The 21,365-nt window shown below is 46.8% G+C and overlaps 1 protein-coding gene across 2 annotated transcripts in view; it reads right to left on the bottom strand.

Moving 5' to 3' along the window:
- RALY (RALY heterogeneous nuclear ribonucleoprotein) overlaps positions 1 to 21,365 on the bottom strand; it is a 138,295-nt gene that overhangs the window by 100,311 nt on the left and 16,619 nt on the right. The window lies entirely within an intron of this gene.

Below are 21,365 nucleotides of genomic sequence, written 5' to 3' on the forward strand. Positions count from 1 at the left end.
ACGGCCAGGCATAAGTGATGTAAAGGACAGGTGACCTTCTGCTGGTGACTGAACCCTCAGATCTGTTTCTGTAATGAGACATGTGTCCTTCCATGAGCTCTGAGGCCAGCAGGAGAGAAACAAGTGAAGCATCTCTATGTCCTGAGAAGGCATCAGATCAACCCCTTCTCTTGAGCCACCTCTGTTGGAAACCCAGGCACAGCCAACACTTCACACCTCTGCAGTGGAGTGTCCTCTGTAGAACGCTGGGGGTGTTACAGCACACGGGGAGGCAGGCCCTGCTAGGGTGATAGCTCAGCCAGGATGCAAGGTGTGCAAGAGGGGGGGTCCGAGAGAGCTCTGGCCCAAGAGGTCACAGCTCACGTTGGTGCCAGCATGTCAGCTCCCAGGGCTGGGATCCCTCCCGGCGCGGAGCAAGAGACATGGCATGACACGATCCCAGCACCCTGGACCTCAGGCATCAGCCCTTCTGGCAGGGAGAGCATCTCCTCTGCCCCCAAAGTTGTGGCTGGATCGTCCATTTCTAGCAAACCCACCTTCTACTCACCGGTGTACCAACTCCCACCCAAATCCTGATGGGCTCATGAATCCAGACTATCATGCCCCCCCTTCTCCCCCGGTCCCACCGGAGCTGTGCGGCTGCCATCGGCATGAACCCACATCCCACCTGCTCAGGCTGGCAAGTCAAACACCCCCCACCACTTCAACTCGGGGGAGGGCTGGCAGGATACAGTGATCTGTACCAGAATTTAATTTGGGTTCCAGAGCTAATGCTTGCCAAAGCACCAGAAGTGCTTCTGTGACAAATATTTGACATGTCATCCAAAAGATACTACTAACTGCGATGGTTAGGGAATTGCAGAAACGTGGAGCAAGCTCAGGGCTGTGCAGCTTCCAGCCCGTGGGGCTTTGCACCACCAGAGCAAGTGGTCCACAGGTCCGTGAAATAACTGCAGGTAGATCAGAAACAAACCCCAAGGAACACACATACCCAAGCGTTTAAGTAAAGAAACAAGACAGGAGGTTTGCTTTCTTCATTGCAAGTTACAATGGTTGCAGCTGTCAGTCCTCTTGGCCAGCGTAAATGAGCAAAACACTGACACCAAAATGCAGCCATTAAAGACACCATGGGAGCAAGAGGAGCCTCTGAAACCAGCTATATGCCAGGCTAAGCTTTCCATACAGGGCTCTTCAATTCAATTTACCTTATTTCATTAACCTCAATGGATTTACACCTGAGACCAGCACTGAAAAAAAAAAAATCAATTATCTATCTATTTAACCTTGCTGCCCTGATATTATTCCCTCTGTCCCATATTTGGCTCCCCTCTGATATCTGAATTCTTGCAGGCTGGCTGGAAATCTGGGTGCAGACTCCATGCTGTAGGACAAACTTCCTCCTGCATTCACCAAGGTAAGGAAAGGATAAAGCCAGAGTTGCTTTTGCAAGATTGATTTCAGCAATAAACTACTGCAAAAATATTAATAGAAAACTCCAGACCTGTAAGTTCAGCCATTCCCTCTGCAACTTGCCCTCAATTGGATGGATTAAGGTCCGTATCTTGCTGTAAGAAACCATCTCCTTCTGATAGGAATGCTGCTGAAGCTCTTGTGAAAGTTGTCACTGCATTAGAGCTGAAAGGAAGAATCAATAGACCAGCGTATCACTTAGCAGAGGCCAGACAAGCTGCCTGGCACCCAGACAGCAGGGCTGGTGTTAGTTTTCTGCCTACTGCAGTGGCGATGTGCTTTTATCTCGCTGCTGATGGCAAACGTGCTGTGTGGGAAAAGTGGATCTGAAGTTTTACAAAACCAGCTTTCATCAGACAGGTGCCATCCGTTCCAGGCTTTGGTGTGGCACAGTGAAAGCCACAGAAGGAAAGATCTCCAATGTGGGATAAATAATTTTTTGTGCTACTCTGGTGTCTGAGAGCAGACCAGATCATCAAGTAGAGCTGACATGAAAATGAAGCAAAGGTGCTTCTGCTGCTCTAGCACTGCTGACCTTCAGACACAAAGTCCACAATCCCAGCTCAGTGGCTGCCTGGACACTCGGTCATGGTGCACAGACCATAGTCCCTCAAAGTTCTGGCCAGTTTTGAGGGTTCTTTCTCCCCCCCATCTTATAAATATCTCTTGAGAATCTACCTCTCAACGTTTGTAATGCAGCTGCATGAGACTCAGCTTGGCTGCTGGACCTCCCAGGGATGCCCACACAAGCCAGTGCTTGCACAGCTCCAGCCTGAGAGGCGGATATTAATTCTGTACTAAATGGGGTGGTTTGCTGTACACAAGCAATTTCTTTTTTTTAATGAAATGGGTGTATCATTATGATTAGGCATAGTCGTTACACTCAGCCTTTAATTAGATTTGTATAATTAGAAATTCACTGAGTTATTTCACACAGTGGAAAAAATATTGCTTGGATGGGGTTATGTAAGAAGACATCAACAAATTTCTCTGTAGCCCCCAGAGCTGACTGATAATCTGAAGCAAATGACACCTTCGATTTTGAGACCTTCACAAGATGTGCACGATGCTTAACTTCTGGCAGATTTTGCTTGGCTAAAGGGTAGAAATTAGCCAAGAGCAAGTCGAACATATGACCAAGTCCATACTGGTATTTTCTTCTCCTGATAGGATATTCACCTGCCCAGCCAGGGTAACAAGGAGGTTGATGCTGCAATGCCTGGTGCTGTGTGGGAGGCACCAGCCCCAGACACCCAGCTGGGCTCACTGCGCTGGAGGGGGGCAGGAGGAGGTAACGTCCCCAAGTCACCACTATGGCTTGGACACAGGAATGGGACATTCATACACCAAATGCAGAGGAAGTCATTTGGAGAATGCCTAAAGGATCGTAAGGCTTTAGCGAAAGCCCAGACCGCAGATGAGGGTGCAGACCCACATGATTCAGATCCCACTGCATCACTGCACCAGATGGGAAGTATCAAGCAAGTTCGTTGCCCATTTTTGGCTCGTTTATCCCAGCAAACAAAAGCTGAGAGGCAATACAGCTGCTTTCCACAGGGGCAAGCATAAGGGCAGACAGAAAATCATCTGAGCTAGAGGAGAGGCTGCTACACAGAGAAATGGCCACAAGCTGGCTGTCAACAGACTCGAGCAATAAAGCCCTTAGCTACCAGCACAGAGGGGCTGAGCTGGCTCCCCATCTCTTCTCCCAACACAAAGCTGCTTGTAAGAAGACAACCCAGTTGTTTATGGTTATGATTATTCATGAGCTACAAGACAATAAGAACAGAGTTCAAGGTGGGTGCTCCCTTGCAGTCCTTCAAGCCAGAGTTCAGTGTGCACCAGTGCAAGGGGCTGATCTAGCCCTGCCTCCTTTGGTTAGTTGCTTTAGTCTTCAGAGATAACTTCTAGCTCCTCCTGACTGTCTTGATGAACGTCCAGCTGAAAGAAAAACCTTCTGGAGTTTAGTGTCAGCAGATTTCTCTTGACCATAAGATGTAACAGGCACGAGGCTGCCATATAAGAAGAAATGCTTTCACACTTACTTTTTTAGGTTTGACCTAAGAGCAGCAATGTTCAGGTGTCCTGGAACGGATCAAGCTTAAAACAGCCACTGGCTTTGCTACTGATATACAAGTAGGTTAGCCTTGCCCGCCAGAGCTTTCAAATAGATGGAAAAAACCCCTCGGTTTGGAGGGGCGGTGTGTGTTTCTATTGTCTTATGGCATTAGTAATCAGAAAAGGAAAAAAATCTCCAAGGTAATTTGTACGTAACTGCTTTTGTCTTTCTATCAAATCCTATCAACAAGATGAAGAAAGAGGACACTTTTTCCAACAAATGTGGTATTTGCTTAGGGTTCAGTTACAGAGTAAACAGCTATATTATTTATATATAAATATATCTTGGAGACTGTGTATATGTGTGTACACGAGAGCATGCTCCCTCTTGGCCTCCTGTCAGAAACATCTTATTACATTTCATCTCAGCACTGCCCTTTCAGAAACAAACACTTCTTTAGTGCATTATCCTCCTCTCTTTCTTTTGTTGATCCCCAGGTATCACAGGTTTTGTAGGACATGAGTTTATTAATTCAAAAGATGCTTCCCCCTACCCACCCCCCCCAAATAAACTGTTAACATAAACCCATTATAATATAAAAAGTTCATCTGATCATTCTTCTTTGGACATATTTGAATATAGAGTTTTTCCCTAAATCCACTCTTTCTTGAAGGAATATTTTTAAATTTGAAAAATACTTCATCTAGGCTTGTACCAACATCAATGCTGCATAACTCAAATATATTTTGCCTCCATGTCATCTCATACACAGACATGGACTGAGTGCTCCTACAGTAGAAAAAGCTGAGTGATGCTACAAGTCACCCCCTGAATGATCACCCAGAGCACCTCAATCTCCTGCCACCAAAGAAATGGTGTTTCACTGCAAACATCCACTGTGCTTGGCCAAAAGGAAGGGAAATCCAAGGTGGTATCACCTGTTGCTTTCCTCAATCCCTGTCCATGCGATGAGCAAACATGGGGACCCTTTGGCAGACACATCCTTTTCACCCTCATCCACCTGCTAAAAATGCCCCATTGATTCTCACATGGGCTTTATTGGGTCACCACTGATAAACTGCATGAGGGAGAAGAGGATGGGGTAGCAGGGAAAGCATCAGGAAAGCATAAATTCAACATTTTTTTCTTCCATTTTAATGTACGTCATGTAACAGCACTGTAGTGAGCAACACCAACCTCATGCATCTCCATACATGTTTGAAAAGGACCTGACCCCATGTTTACTGATGGCTCAAAGTCTTCAACAACTCTAATGCCTTCACTCTCACAAATCTCTGATCCCTGAAACAAGTGACATCTCCAATCCAGGTGCTCAGTCCCTCCTGGTAAAACAGCCACAGGTCTTCTGCCCACCTGCGTGTCAGCTCCTCCTTCCCAGGCAGGTGAGGGAGTACCCCAATTCCGAGCACACACGTTGTCCATAACAAGGGGCAGAAACTGGGACATAGCGGGGTACACCACTGGTATGCCCTGCCCACACAAACCTGGCACCTCTATCAGGCACTGGGGCTCCCCAGTTCACACTGGGAGTCAAGTGCCACATCACAAGTCCATTTTTCAGAGCCAGAGCATGGTCCTAGACATTTCCACATGTTCTCTAACACTGATGATTTTAGCACTCCAGCCAGGTAGGGACACTGAAACCCAAAGTCATTTTAATTTACCCCGAGGCAGAAAAGCATTTTGTGGCACAGCCAGGGGCAGAATCTGGACTCACCCCACAGCATCACATCTTAAAAAACCACCCCGAGCTCCTTCTTCTGTGATGGCTGTTGCCACATCACTGCACCAGGCACCTGCAATGGGCCGAGTGCTCTCTGCACGCTAGAGGAAAACACCAAGAGCACGAGGCTTTTGGGAAAGCAACAGGAAAATGCTCTCCTGTGAGGTTTGAACCTGAGGTTTTCCCATTAGATTATTTTTACAGCTGAGGAAATGAAGCAGAGAGAAGAAATGGCCCCCAGCCATGGAGTTAGCTACCAGCAAGAGAACAGCCAGCTTTACTATCAGATTTACGCATGGCTGCCTTACGACTCTGAGCAATATTTGCACCTTAAGTAACTTCTCCCACTTAAGCAGGGACAGTGGAGCACAGCCAAGGCAGCGAGGCTTTGCTTAGTGATGAGGTGGCCAGCCAGAGGGGATGGCCCACACCTTCTCTTGGTCAGGCCAGGGATGGCCAAACAGCCCAGAGCTTCTGGTAAGATAACATCTACTCTCTGGCTCTGGTCCAGCTGTGACAAGTTACAGCAGGATTTGAAAAAAGCTGGAAGAGGTAAAAGAAGGCAGCTCTAACCAGTAGAGATGACAAAGCTCCTAAAATCATAGCTTTCTCCTTAAAAGTTTTTCAATTAAAGTGCTTCTCAAGCAGCAGGCCTAGTGGGTTAGAAAAGGGGGAACCAATTATACAAACAACTCATTCACGATACAATGATAAGAGCATTTGATTAAGGAGCACTTTAAAGAAAATCCTTAACAAACATTTGAAGAATTCCTAATATATGTTTGCAGTCATGTCTGGAGCTAATTTAAAGAAAATGTTTATTTGCACAACCAGGTGAGAGTCAAACTATGAAGCAAAACCGTGTTTTCTTCCTCTCCCACAGCTTCCCATTAGGTACATGGCCCCTGCTACTCAAATTTCTCTCAGTCCTGTTTGTGGGAATAAAACTTTTCCTCCCCACCTGCAAGCTTTCAGGCTAGAAGTGCTCATTTGCTCACTGCAATCACAGCCCTCAGTGACTCTTAAAAAACCCTCTCACTTCTCAGGCCAATCACAAATAAGCAGCACAGCTTGAATTTCAAACATTTTTTTGAAGTTGAACACCTCAGAGAGCTCTTCATCAAAACCACTTGATGAACAAGCTTGGGAGAGATGTCTGGAGCAGTGGCTGGTGCAGCGGAGGAAGCCAAATCTGCCAGTAGCTACAGCTTCTGAGGACACAGGGTGGCTGCTCACAGTGCACTGTGTCTTCCTCCTCAAAACTAGTGCTCCTTCAGCTTCAGGGCAGTGCCAAGGATCTCAGGCAGCCATCAATGAGATGAGCTGTTCCAAGTCCATCTTCTAAATAAACCCACCGACCTCACGTTCAGGATGTTTCACAAAGCAAATCTCCCAACAGACGAAGAGAAACTCTGGCTCCTGAATCCCTGGTTGGGTGCCCGGGCTGACCCTGGGACAGCCAGCTCCTCCCGGGTGCCTGCTGCTGGGAGAGCATCCCACCTCCTCGGGTGGGCAGGACAGGACTGCCGACCTTCAGAGCTCAGAGGACGCGGGGAAGCAGCTTGCATCGAAGATGCGAGTGGGAGCGTGTATCCCTGCGTCACTGCGCTGACCCCCCAGTGACAGGGCACCCACCACAGAAATAACGCGAGGAAGGTATTCTTATAGTAAGCAAAGTACAGGTGCAGAGTAAACTGACTTAGGACAGAAGTTCATTTTTACTTGACTTAAACAGAGATATTTCAGTTGTAGTCCAAAACTACTCATCAAAACAGTCTCTACAAAACATGAGGTGACTGGTTCTGAAAGGAGGAAAAATGGAAATTAGTTTGGAAAAAAAAAAATCACTTAAGTAATCAAGCCCAGCAGAAATCTGATCTGTACAGCTGAGACAGACCTTGAACTTACTCTCTGTTACACCTAGAAATAAATATCGGATATTCAAATACTCCAACTTTCAAAACTCTGCATCTCACTGGTATCCAGCTTCTCCTCTGCTTTTCCTCTGGTATAAAGTATGGGTTTTATCTGATCAGGACTGAAATAAAGGGTCACTTTCACAAATTGCTTGCGTTCACCTAATAACAGAAACAAACATGAGAAAAAAGACTTCATCACAAGCTGAAATTTGACACAAAGAAGTTGAATTTTCAAAACAGACTTCCGAGTGGAACATTTTTTCAGTTCAACGTTTTTCCTGGCACATCTATATTTTTCCAAACATTTAAAATTTGATGAAAATAGTTATTTTATGAAAAAGATCTCCTCATTCAGGCAGGATCTCTGCTTGACTGATTGAGTGAAACAACCTTACAATGATGAGTAAGTATTGATTTACCTAAAGGTGGTAAGTGGGTGGTGATTAGAAGAGGACAGCTTTTTATACACTCTGGGAGAAATGCATGCTCCCAAGAGCACATCCCACACACCATATAATGACAGTGCCACAGGGCCACCAGAATAGGTCTCTCCCTGTCTGTATCCCTGTCAAACATCCTTGCCTAGTACGGTAATCTTTTATTTGTTGTTTCAGTGCACTCGAGATTTTTTTTCATTTTCTTCAGTTTTTGATCTTTTTTTTTTTCTTCTTCTTCTTTTCGTTGCTGTGCTGGAAACACATACTGTCAGCAGCAATTGTTGTGGCTGCTGGGAGAACACTTGCTAGTCTAAGGTGATGCAAAACAGCTTAATCTCTCCCAGATTTATCTGTTTTTTTCCAATCCCACGATCTATCTTGCCCAAAAGCCTCATCCCTGCACTTTACTCAATGCAGCCTGTGCCAGCCCCCCTCCATCCCGAAGCACAGACACTTGGTGTGCTGGCAACAGCTCCAGAATGATGGAGCTGCTGAACATCAATCAAACAGGATGAGCAACCTGAATGATGCTTTCTGTAACTGTGTACAGCGTGGTGGATGAAGTGCCTCAGAGCTTTGGACACGAGTTGCCTGACTGTAGGAAGGGGTGTGGGTGTTACCCTAAAGGGTGAAAAGGGGGGAATTGCTCAGAGGGAGGTTTGGGGAGAGATCCTTGGAAAAGGACAGTTGGGATAGCGAAGCCTGATGAGGAGGAACCCCACAGGTCAAGCACGAGGCAGCCCTCTGCTAGCACACCAGTTTATCCAAGCCAGGAAGCCTAACCTACACCACCATTCCCAGATCTCCCCCAGTACAGACACATCTCATTCAGCTTCTGCAACAACTCAGAGACTGGACCAGGTACCTCCAAAGAACCCCTTCTACCTAAACTGCTCCACTGCAGATGTTAGGAGGTATTAGAGAAGGCAGTATCTTCCTCTTAGCTATGAGATGCCTGAATGACAGTAGTCCTTAGACTGCAGAACAACAGGCAAACAAGCAGGGAATTTTAACCGTTTGGAGATAAATGTAAATGGCTTTTCCGAAGGGTAATAAAATGTCCTCTGCCACCTGAACATCCTTCTGCTGAAAGCAAATGGGGAATGACAGACCTCTGAAGGAAACATCAGCCCCTCTTTCAGCATACCATGTGTGTTATCTGTAATACAAGCCCTGCTGTAGGAAACACTGCAGAGCCCCCACCCACCCTCTCATTTCTGCACAGTGTACCGCCTGTGAAGCAACTCAAAACTTTCACGAAATCCCAAACACGAGCTGCTTTACAAAGCCGGTTAACTATGCGGCTGATCGTGCAGATGGTTAACGTTCAGGGAGCCGGTGTGAATCCTCCATCGCACGGCGGCCGCAGAAGCGACTCGGCGGCTCCAAACCCGGCTCTGCGCTCGGGTGGTGCCGCAGGTGACCCGCTCTCCCCCGCCAAGCAGCAGTGTGCCAGGGGACCCGGCAGTTCAGCTGGGGTCAGCAAAGCCCTGAGGCAACTAAAGCTGGCCCCTGCTAGCTCAGCAGCTCTCAGCTGGGCTCTCCTGGCTCACTTTACTGACAGACACACACAGCTCCTCCTTGCCAAGACAGATGGAGGCAGCTGGGTACGCACTGGGGACAGCCTGAGGCACACACCCAAATGTTTTGGAGAGGGTCCTCCTTAGGCAGCTCCCCAGCATGAGCGCCTCTCCTGACACCATTTTAGAAGATCTAACTCAGGTCCTGAGCTCTTTCTGTTGCTAAATCAGCTCCCGACACCAACTCAGCTAACAGAACAGCCCCGGCACTTTTCTCCTTGCTCTGCCAACACCTGAGTTTCCCTCAAATCCCCTACTTTGGGCACCCCTGCTTTGCAGTCTCCTCCTCCTCGGCACATAGCAAGAGCAAGCTATCACCGTTCACTGAAGTACTTCACACAGGGCTATGCAACCCCATGCATGGACAAGAGCTTGGGCCCTGGAAATATTATCTCAGAGTGGGAAGGGAGAGGCATCCTCGCTGTCATCTCTGCAATGACAGTCTTGCTGTGTCCTTGCACGAAGGTGGAGGTGCTATGGATTAACAGGAACATGTCACCACCTGCTGAGTTCCGCTTCTGCATCCAGCAGACATGGAAGACCTGCTCCGTGGGGGTCCTGACACAATTCCCTCTTGCTCCCCATCCCCTCCTGAGGATATTGACTGTCCATAACCATTTTGTCTTCAGGAAATTAAAAGGATGTTAGATACGTGTCTACATGGCAAAATGGCAAACTCGCAGCAAGAGGGGGGAGATATAACATTGTGGTAACTACCTTACAGGAAAAAGTACAGGCTGAACCAATGGCTGGCAATGGTAATGGCTACTGTCAGCCAAAATCCAGTCTGGGATTACTCCTGCCAGCGATGGTAAGAAATCTGTGCCTTTCATGGACTACAGTCACATCCATTTTCCTGGGCAGCCCTGTCCCACGAGAGAAAATGTGCTGATATCTATTTCTGAGAACTGGGCTCATCTTCAAACAGAAGCAGCAAGTGCTTTCACCTCCCCCAGACACCAGTGGGACTTGTGGCATCCTCCAAAAAGGGCACACACTGACCCACTCCACAAGTCCCCAGCCCATCGGCTCCATGAGCAGCTATGTGCCAAGATGCCAGGGGAGGAGACACAAGGGCCCAGCACCTCCACATGCCACCACTGCTTCACAACAGCCACGCTGGCGAGAGGTCACAGTGAGAACTTCAAGGTGAAAGATCAGCCAGTGCACTCATACATGGCACAGCCTAATCCAGCGAGCAGAAACAAGGCATGCAGGGGTAAAACCACTGCTCTGCATAGCACAGAGGTGGGCAGGGTCAGACCAAGGGTCCCCTGCTGAATACAGTCATTATTAAGCCTTAGGACTTCAAGGCTTTCCTAGCTAAGACTTGGTGAGTTCTTTTTGTAGATGCGGCTCACCCACCTCATAAATCCTGTAGTGCAGCTTATGTGCTGTGATGTAGAAACCCAGCATTCAGAGGATGAGAAAGACAATGCATGTGGCTGAGCTTCCCCACCCCAAACTGCTGGTGCCTGTGGCGTTTCCTATACCAGACGATCCCATTATGCTTGGGAGTAGTCTTAAAGATTCCTCTGCTGCAAACAAAGCAAACAAACTAACAACTGGGGCAAAAGAGCAGTATCTGGGGCAGTGATTTACATCAAAAGACAAATCCTTGTCTTTCCCAGCTTGGAGAAATGCTGCATTTGTTTGTTCTGGAGGTATGGGAACCAGAGGCCCCAGCCCTTTGGGCAATAGCATGGGGAAGTCACCAGCAGAACCCAGCTCCTCAAGCATTGCTATCTCCCCGCTCACCCATGGCAGCTTCCCCCTTACAAAACCTCAGTGGGGCTGCAGCTGCCCCGTGAGACACATTGAGGATTTCTGCTTGCCCAGACTGATGCCGGGGCAGAGGCAGGGGACGCAGAGCTGGCCTCACACTCACCCACCGGCTGTCCCAAGGGCTCATTAGCAGAAGCTCAGTGCCCTGCAAACTGTACTAGCTTGTGTCTGGCTGTACCTAGAAAGACACAGCTGATCCCACCTAGATACTGCAGGAGGTGCCTACAAAAGGATTAACGCCCCTCTGCTGCCCTGCCCACAGGCCAGGGAGGCAGCGGGTGTGCTCCAGGGAAGGCAGCAGCAGGCACTGGCAGAACAGGCAGCACGCCGTTCCTGAGCAGCCTCTGGCAACACAGCACCCCCAAACCACCCATCACCCACACCTGACCCTCAGCACACACTGGTCCTGACAATTTTACCAGAGTCCTCAGCGATCTGGTTTAAATAAGCATTTTGCTGATCTCAAAGAGCATCATCCCCAGTTTGATTTAGCCCAATTTGTCCTAAATTGATTTCCCATTCCCATTGGCTTAAGGGAAGAGGAAAACGGATTGAAATAGTATTTCTGATTCATGCAGCTAAGCAAATCCATGCCATTTAGAAAATGTAAAGGTCTTGCTGAGACAGGAATATCAACTTGGGATTCTTACCTCTGTGTATGGGGGAGGAGTCCCTTCTCCAACGCCCTCCTGAAGCACAGGGAAGGCAGGGCCACAGGCCTGTTTCAACCACGAGCTAACAAGCCTGCTCCCAGCCAGGACAGGACATCACTATTCAGCAAAGGGCAGGTTCTTGCCATATTTGCCTTTCTGCCTGTTTTCCCAGAATCTCATTTAAATCAAACTTTATTAGTACTAAAGCTAGATCATATGAAACATACTGCAGAATACATTCGAGGAGAGATAGAACCACCTATCTTTATATGATGAGTATCTATATATAGGGCTCAGCATCTATCTTTATCACTGACACTACACATAGCTTATCCTTCTGCATTCCCTCCTACTTGTTAGGCTCAGCTTTTCAAAAACACCTAGGAAGGCAGGTGATCAAATACCCTTGGAATTCATTAATAGGCAAGTAAGATGCAAGTCAGTAAGATACTTGGGCTTCACTGAAAGTCCTGCCATTAAACATGCTATATTAATTACAATCTTACCTTTATGTTATGTCTCTCATTTCAAGGGGGTCCAAAACATTTTGCAAGCATGACATTTGTTGCCCTATCTTCACCTGCAGAGACATATCTGGACTGATAAAGTGGCTGTTATTCAACATCCCCCACAACAGTTCAGCACTGACCTTCCCCAGAGTCACAGAAGAGGTGCCACCATGACAGCATCCCCATCACCCACCTGGTAACCTATGGTCCCTGCCACTCCTCCCCTTGGAAAAAAAGGCATCATCTTTCTATGAGAAAAACTTTCCATGAAACATTATGCTCAGCCAAGTTTCTCAACCCACCTGTTGACTGGGCACCATCTCTTCTACATAAAACCACCACAGCAGTTCAAGGCTGGCTTCCTTCCTGGGGTGTATGGGCAGGAGGAACAACAGTTATGGACATACAGCTATTTCCTACTCTAACAAAACCCCAACAAAATAAAAGCCGAAACCTACAGTGTTTCTAGTGCATGTGGGTATAAATTTAATTTAGTTTAAAGATGAAACACTGGGACAACGGAAATATTTAAAACCATTACAGGGGTTTCCCCTCTCTTCTTCAATTTTAAATGCCTCGTTACTAGCCACATTCAAATCATATGATATAAAACGTGTTAGTTCTTTGGCATCACTATTCCATACTTGCATGCAGACCTGCAAGACTTTTATCTATCTCTCATACCACAAAACAACTTTTAACCTTTATAAACTACAATGCCAGTTCCAAATTGGACAAAAATCAAAATGCATTAGATATTCTTCAGTGCTGAGCTGCTACATAGTTAGAAATTGTGAGATAGCAAAGACAATGAATTGGTTGGCACTGCTGTGCATGGACAAGCATGCAAAGGGCAGACGTGGAGCCCAGGGCTCACAGAAGTGGGAAAGATCAAAGGCTTGCATGTTTTCTCTGGCAACTGCACCACATCTCCTCTGTGACCTAGAGAGATCCACAGAAACCCTATCAGCTTCCTGACACCTGGAAATTATTTTAGTTATTTGTTCCCATTCATAAGAAAGATGCTTCCCACCTTACCTCTTCGCAATAGGGAAGATGTTGCTAAATTTGCCCTGGATCCTAAAGATCTTGCAGTATTAAGCTTTCTTTTCACCCAAACTGTGTCTGTAATGTCTCCTCACAATCTGCAGCAGAGCGGAGTACTTCCCGGGGATTTTTGTGCCAGTCTAGTTCCAACCTTCCTGGGATCTTCTGCCCGTCTCAGTGATGCAGAAATGCTGCCGATACCAGACATATCTGTATCATTGTCACTCCAGTCTATTAGCTCAGCAGTCTCCAATGTGTATTCTTCCACCATGCTAGAAATCAAGTTGTACAGATATGCAATTCCCTTACACGAGGAGCCTGCAAGTCCTCTGCGACACCAGAAAAAGGCTTCTATGGGGCTCAGACTGATCATTGCCAGACAACGGGGCAATGGCTTGCTGAACCATGGATGAATTTGTGCCCACATGTGAAGTCAGAGATCCCTGTGACTGACAAAGCCACCTCCTCCCTGGCTGCAAACATAAAAATCCCCACTGTAAAGCAAAAAGAGAGCACTTAAGAAACAGAAGATTTTTGGGGCGGGGGCAGGAAAGCCTGGCAGGGAGAGGTAACAGAGAGGATTGTGGCAAGAGGGCAGCAGGAGGAAGAGCAAACGCAAGTGCTCGCTCACTGCGGCTATCTCAGCTCCTGGCCCTGCGGAGGCAGGACACGTGCAGCATCCCATGGGACTGCTGCTTTTATAAGCGACCCTCTAAAGCAACTACTTTACACAGTCATAGTGAATTGTGATAAGAGGTTTCGTCTGAGTGATGCAGACTGGTCCAAGAAGACAGATCTGCACACAGAAGAGACGAGATCAAGACTTTCCTTTCCCCTCATCAGAGCACAGGAAGCAGCCGAGATCCCAGCTCCCCAGCCCACAGGCACTACCTCCTCCTCTCCCAACCCAGTGCTCATGACAAGCAGAGACCTGAGCATCCCTGTGAAGTCCTCAAGCTGCTACCCTCAATCCAACCCAAACTCCATAAGCTCAGCTGCCTTGCACCCAGCCAGAGACAGGATTCAGCCCCTAAACCTACATTCTTTCAATTCTCCTTGTCTTAAAACAGTTTTAAGAAGCAGCTCAGCACTTCAGATCACTTAAATGTAACCATACTGTGCCTTATCAAGGGGTCAAAGGCAGACAAGCATGTCAGTAAAGCTACGAACATCACATCTATTCCCGCAAGATGCTGGGTGCAAGGCATTCACCCGGGGTCTCTCATTAAACACCCTGCCCTCTAATTTTACCAAACGGTGAAGGAATCAAATTCAAACCTTGTTTCCAGCAGAACAGTATCTCATTTTGATCCAACACAGACACGCACCCCCCAAAAGCACACAGAGAGGGAAACAAACAAAGCTTGTGGATACAACAGCAAAAGGCATATTCCTACCAGCTTGTCTCTGGGCTGTACAGCGGGGTGAGTACAAACCGCACCAGGAGGAAAGGGTTTGGAGGCACACGGCTTGCAGAGCTTGAGCGGGGCACTGAGTCAGCTGCAGTATTCAAGGCACACTGTGGTGCCTCAAAGCAAGGGGCTGCACCCAAGCACCTTAATCTCCGAGAGCAGTCTGGGGACTCCCACTTACGAGCACTGGTCTTCACAAACGGGAACCCCTCTGCAGGGTCAGAACCATTCCCCTGCACAATGATGGTTTCTTTGCACGGCAACTTTCTAGGCTGAAAAATCTGGAATAGCTCAAGACAGTATCTGGTGCAGTACTGTTCTTATTCCATTCCCAAATTGGGGAGGGTCCAGTCCAAGTTAACAACTGGTGAAAGCACCAAGATCCAAGCCACTGAGCAGACAGCCTCCACAAATTTGATATGAGATAGCCACCAACATTTTGCCTTTCATGAAACAGCATGTTTGATATAGTTACTTTACAGTCCCAGGCAGCTATATGTAGAAGGCCACCACTCACTCTGGTCCCAAAGTCCCTGCCAAATGTCTGGCTGCTTTTCCACAATCAAATGCCGGGCTGTGCCCTACACCAGCAAATAGCAAAGCACAGCCTTCCCACAGGTTTTTCAGAGCACGCCAAATTACTTGGGGTATTGAATTAGTGAGGTTAGATCCAATTAGCTCCATTTGACCCAGATGCTTTAAGCAACATTTTTCTAATATACTGGGATCTTGTTATCATACAAGTTCATCTTGGCAGCAGGTAAAAAAAAAAGATCTATCTCAGAGCAGCTTTTTCCTTTGGGATGCATTTTCATCCTTTATCTGGGTAACAAAGTGCACAACTGCAAACAGCTGAGCAGGAAAGACCAGATTTGTGTTTACAGCCCAGGACCCAGGAGATCCTCTGGCCAGGAACTACCTCTGGATCTCCACTGCTTGTTGATGAAAAATAATGTCCCAACAATTCATCACCTCTTTCTCTCCTGCCTACTCCAAGTGCAACTTGCTCAGGACACAAGCTGCGTTTAATAATGCCCTTTGCATGCTAAGACCCCGACCCCAGCAGGGGCAGCCACAGAGCTACCATTGCCCAGATACCACAGCACATTAAAACCAGCAACATACCTGGATTTGACCAAAATTCCTTTTCTGCACACATTTCACCTGCAGGAAGAAATGGTCCCACTCTGTCCATTTGCACTGGAAGAGTGGAAGGAAGGAGACATAGGTAAAGCTACTGCAAAAAGTGTACAAAAACACCAATAAAGCTGAAACAGTGTTTCATTATCAAGGGCAACTGCTCAGAAAAGGTGACAGCAACCAGAGCAAGAGCAGTAGATCTCACCTCAGTGATTCAGATCCCAACAGCTTTAATGAGTCACCAGGAACAGTCAAAATGTTTAGCCATGTAAGGTACAGATGTTAGCTGTATCATGTTACCCTCTTCTCTTTAAAAGGAAAAAGCTCTTAAAAGATTAAGCATATCCCAGAAGTAAAAGATTAGTAGGTAAAGAAGAAACTGCAGGAACAGTGAGGGTGTTTCCTGGGAAAGAGCAGCAGAGTAAAGCAAATGATGATGCTGGTTCTGTCAAGCAAGAAGTCACAACTGCAGCTGAACAATGCAGATCAGAGAAAGACCAAGTCACATCACCCAGGCCTGCAGCAACCAACAGCTGGGGTTTTTCAAAAAATGAAAGAATCCTCAACAAAACCATTTCCAGTTTCCTGAAAGAATATGCAATTATGTTTTTTTCCCCAATAAGTGTGGAAGCAGAAAAAGTTTGACTTTTTCCAACCAGTATTTCCAAACATCAAATTAACCCATATTTTTATGTTTTATTTTATTGTCATTCCCAGCAATATGTTCCAGAATGGCACTGCAAAACCCATCACTGGAGTGGAAAACACCAACTTCTCCAAATTTGTTTTTATTCTGTGACTACTACTTTCTGTATGTCAGGTGTTCTTGTCAAAATGTCAGATACTGAAGCACTAGAATCTCTTACAGACAAATTCCCATTTCCAGAAACTCTGTGCAGACAGTGGTGGGGTGATGCTCATCAGACCTTTCACCACCAGCAGCTCAGGGCACAGCACTGCTCTGCAGCTACAACACCTGGGCCAAAAGGGAGGGAGACTCCTTCAAAAGGATCCAGAAGAGATGAGAAAAGGTCCATATCTGTGTTAAGGCCATTCAGCCTCCACATCCCTCGCCGCAGCTGCAGCCAGTTTGGTTTCTTAATGACTGGTACATGCTTCAGTTTTGACTCATGACAAAAGAGTCCCAAGGCCCCATCACTAGATCATGACAAGGAGGTGTCATGAGATGGGACCCCGTGGGGTGTCACATCACCTCTCCACCTTCATCTGGCACCTAGGAGCAGCCACACACCCTAAACAGGGCTGAGGTGCTTGTGATCCCCTCTTAGGGCTCCCCACATCACCCCAAGGCTGGGATCATCTTGTGCCCTCCCAGGAACTGCCCTGGGGGAGCCTCCTGCGGCGCAGGGCAGCCCCCCAGCTCTCTACACCAACAGCACCCACCATGTGGGCCCCAACTGGGATGTTGCTGCTCTTGTGCTCCCACAGCAGTCATGGGAGAATGCCAGAAGGCACAACTCTTGCAGGCCGAGATGGCTTTTTCCCATCACTAAATATAGAAGATGGATCAAAATAAATGCACTCATTGAATAAGTGCTTGCTACTGTGAAGAAGCTTTATGTAACCAAACCATGAACCCCTCCTGCCTACCTTTGATTGAAATCATGGAATTTTTTTATTCATCTTTCCCTGACATTCCCTTCTTATCACCGCAAAGCCTAATGAACGCAATTAAAGTGAAAAGTCTCTTAATTTCTTTCCTTTCTTCTGAACTGGCTCTTCTTTTTTTTAAAAAAAAAAAAAAAATCCTGAAATGGAACAGCAACTGAAGTCACAACTTTAACAAATACAATTTGATATGCAGGAACAAAACCCCAGCCCAAATAGCTGTTCCACCAGGATTCCCAAACACACAGTCTCAGAGATCAGGGAAATGCAGGGTGTTTGTGCACAAAGCTACAAAACAGAAATTAAATGTTGTGTTGGGCCAAGAAGAAAGCAAATTAACAAAGGGATATTTCTGCCTGTACTAGTTTCAGCTGGCTGCGTTACTTCTGCAAGCCACTAATGCAGTCTAATTGGGAGGGGGGACATGTAGCACAGCTGTTGCTTAGCAAACTTTATCATTACTTTTCATGAGGTCCCAATGTTCCCTGCTGCATTGGGTTCACTATGCCTTGGTGTATTTTGCTGTCTTCTGCTTTATTTTCTTTCCTCCCTTCCTCATCTCTTTCCACTCCTTTTATCACAACACCCAGGTCTGGCTACCAAAAAACGCCTTCAGAAGCCCATCACAACTAGGCAGCAGCAAGTCCATCACTCTGCCCCAAGTAAAGTCACAAGACAGCACGCTGTTGCATCCCACCATAGCTACTCCACAACACACAGGGAGAGCAGACCGAGGCAGCCCCTCTCCTCTGCTGCATCCCCCTGGAAGCCACAGAGCAGTTGCCTCTGCACACGCAGAAAGAGGCATCCTACACATGCTGCTGATTTATCGCAAGAGCAGATGATCCAAAGATGGTAGAGATAAGAGTCAAGCAAAAAATTAAGCAATAAGATACATGCATTATTTATCTGAGCAGACTATACATGCATCAATGCATACGCCAGGCAGACACTATGGCAGGAGTGTGTTGCAGGTGGCACAGCCACCAGTGCACATGTGCACGTGTGCGCCAGGCCTGGCGCAGCCTGTCCCCGACAGGACTCCCTCCTCCTGTGCCTGAAAATACCAGGCATCTCCACCTTGGCAGTCTTGGAAGGAGCCATGTGGAAGCAGAACACTGGCAGATCCTCTGCAGAGCCCTCTAAGCACAACTAGGACGGCTTTGGCCACCGACCCTCCTGCCGCCTGACTCCCTGCTCCAGGGCAGGGAAGCAGAGCACGCCTGGGTCCGTCCGTCCCCCCTAGGTCACTGACAGAAGGGAGCCAGCAGAAGACAACTCCTGCTAGACCCAGAGAAAAAACACCTTGATGAGCAAGGGGAAGCAAGGCTGAACGGTCCTGGTTCTGGAGAAGCTGAAGCTCCACCTTGCACATGGGGTAAAGCTAACTCTGCATCACTGGGGCCAGCTGTCCTGCTTTTACCAGCTTATAGACAAGGTTATGTTGGCTTTTGCTGATCAGGATGAGCCCAAAGTAGCTGACAGGCTGGGAAACACCAAGGTTGGCTCACGTGGTAGAACATCCTCATGAATTATCTTCCAAGGTATCACCACGGGCTGTGGAACAGATGGCCAAGGATTTTTAAGTTATACTCCCTAGCAAGGATGAAGGGACCCAAACTCAGTATACATCCCCTATACACCTCCCACGCAGCCCCTATTACAACACAGACCGGGACGAAGCTGATACTGATCATTTCCTAATCAAGCACTAAGAGATCCAACACTCCAACCAGGTGGTCAAAGGAAGACTATTCTTCAGAGCAAACCCTTGCTGGTTGGGTACCAGTCTTCATGCATGCCTGCGGACAGTGCTAAGGATTTATACACTTCATCTTCTATCATTTTCTACCCTGGAGGAAGCAAGCCTCTAAATTGAATTATCACAAAGAAATCAATTCCAGATCAAACCTCTGTGAAATTATAATTGCTTTAATGATCTGCAGACTGGAATAGACAGGGCCCAGGGAAAGCATCATATACTTTTCCTCTTCAATTCATAAGGCTCCTATAGGAATCAGCCTTTGTTCGCAGGGAGCATTAGTGTTTTCTAATTATGTATTAATTTAATCTACTATTAATTTTCAATTATTGTTATTTCACAGGCACTTCCTTTTTCCCCAAATGTGACTGCCATGTAAGATGTGAATTCCAAACAGCTCTGTGTCAAGCTGACAGGCAGCAGCTTAGCCTTTAAAAACGAAAAAAAACTTCAACAACCAATTTTGATGAAGATATTCCAACCAAATAAAAATATATTAAAGAAAAAAAAAACACACACGCACACAGAGACACCTTTCTGACTCATCTGAAAATGCTATCAGCAGCCTGCTTAGCCTAAAGGTTTAAATCACTTAGGTACAGAATGCCTGTGGAGACTTTCATTAGAACTGACATTTTGACAACTGCAAAAAACTCTACAACAACACAACTCACAACATGACGGGCAGTTTAAAAATAATTATCAACCACAGGAGAAAGATACCCATGGCAATGAAGTTTCACTAACCCCTCTCCTCCTTAAAGATGCAGGTGAATATTATATTAAAACAAAATAATCAAGTATGCCTCCTTGCTTAATTGTAGTTGCAAAAATAGCTCAGGATTTTCAGCATTACACATTAGGAAGAGCAGAAGTGACACGGCTGTGACCAGAGCTGGCCTGGGTGGATGGCAGAGGCGTCTGGGAATGTGGAGGGATTTAATTCTCGAATTTCACATTCCAGAGATTCTGCTCATCAGAAAGCTGCTGGCACAAAGGGTAGACCCTCTTTACTATGGAAAACATCCAAGATGCCAAAGAGAAGAGGAAGCACCTGGAGAACACAGCACATTTCAAACCCCATTGGTTTGGTCCATCCTTCCTTTTTCATGGATGCTGTGGGGAGAGGATAGAGAGAGGGAATGAAGAATGCCTGCTTGTGGACTTTGGGCCAATCTACAGCAGCTTGGCAGACTACCCTCAAATTTTCCCTATACAGCTAGCGTCGCATCCAACAACTAGTAAACTAGTGAGAGACTTTCCAAAGGCTTCAATAGCTTTGGATCAGAGAGGCTCACACACTTACAGTGTATTCAAAACAAGGAATTAAGTAATACTGTGAAATGAAGGCTTGGAAAGTGCCATTGCCTTTGCTGGTACAACATCATGCAGGATGAGTCCATCTGAACGGAGACCAAGCAGCATTATAACAATAAACTAAAGCTCTTGCAACAGCACAGGCATGCAAATCCTGCTAGAGCTGTGCTGCATGAATCCTGTGGAAGAGGCTACCTGCAGGCCTGCCTCCAGGGCTTGACTGTCCACCTTGGTGGATCATCTCTGAGCTCACTGCCACTATTACTGAGCTGGGATCAGTCTCTCACAATTCAGTGAGGTGACAAAGCCAATTTCCCAAAAAACTTCGGGCACATAGGTCACCCTAGAAGCTCATAGCTATCCTGCCCCCTGAAATACAATGTCTAACCTGCATACAATGAAGAGCAGAGGAACCTTTGGACAAGTCTCCAGAGGAGAAATGAGTCACCTGTTTTTTCTGCGAGAATAATCAAGTATTAAGGATAAGGTCAGAAGGTTTATTTTGAGCAGTGTGGTCCAGGTCTACTGTCTGCTGCTCTTCTCACTCCACAAAGGCCCTATTTATCACAGAGCTCCATTCTGCTATTATATTATTCTATATCAAAGCAGCTGTAGCAAAATTAGAATTACTCCCCATTCATACCAGAATATCAGCAAGCTAAGTTTGGCTCATCAGCTGTAAAAGTATTTTGGCATGAAAAAGCTACAAAGTGAATAAAATCTTCTCTATGAAAGTAAATACCTCTTTATGTATAATGTACCTGGCTCCCCACGTCAACATTGCCTCTGCAGGTAGCCTGAAACCAGCTGGATTTTGGCGTGCCTTGACACCCTGCCTGCAGCAGGAGGTCACAGCCCTTTGGGGATGAGCACTGGGCCTCCCAGTCTGTCCGACATCTAAC

Source organism: Tyto alba, unplaced genomic scaffold (assembly GCF_018691265.1).
Source record: "Tyto alba isolate M040663 unplaced genomic scaffold, T.alba_DEE_v4.0 Super-Scaffold_33, whole genome shotgun sequence".
Classification (NCBI taxonomy): Eukaryota; Metazoa; Chordata; class Aves; order Strigiformes; family Tytonidae; genus Tyto; species Tyto alba.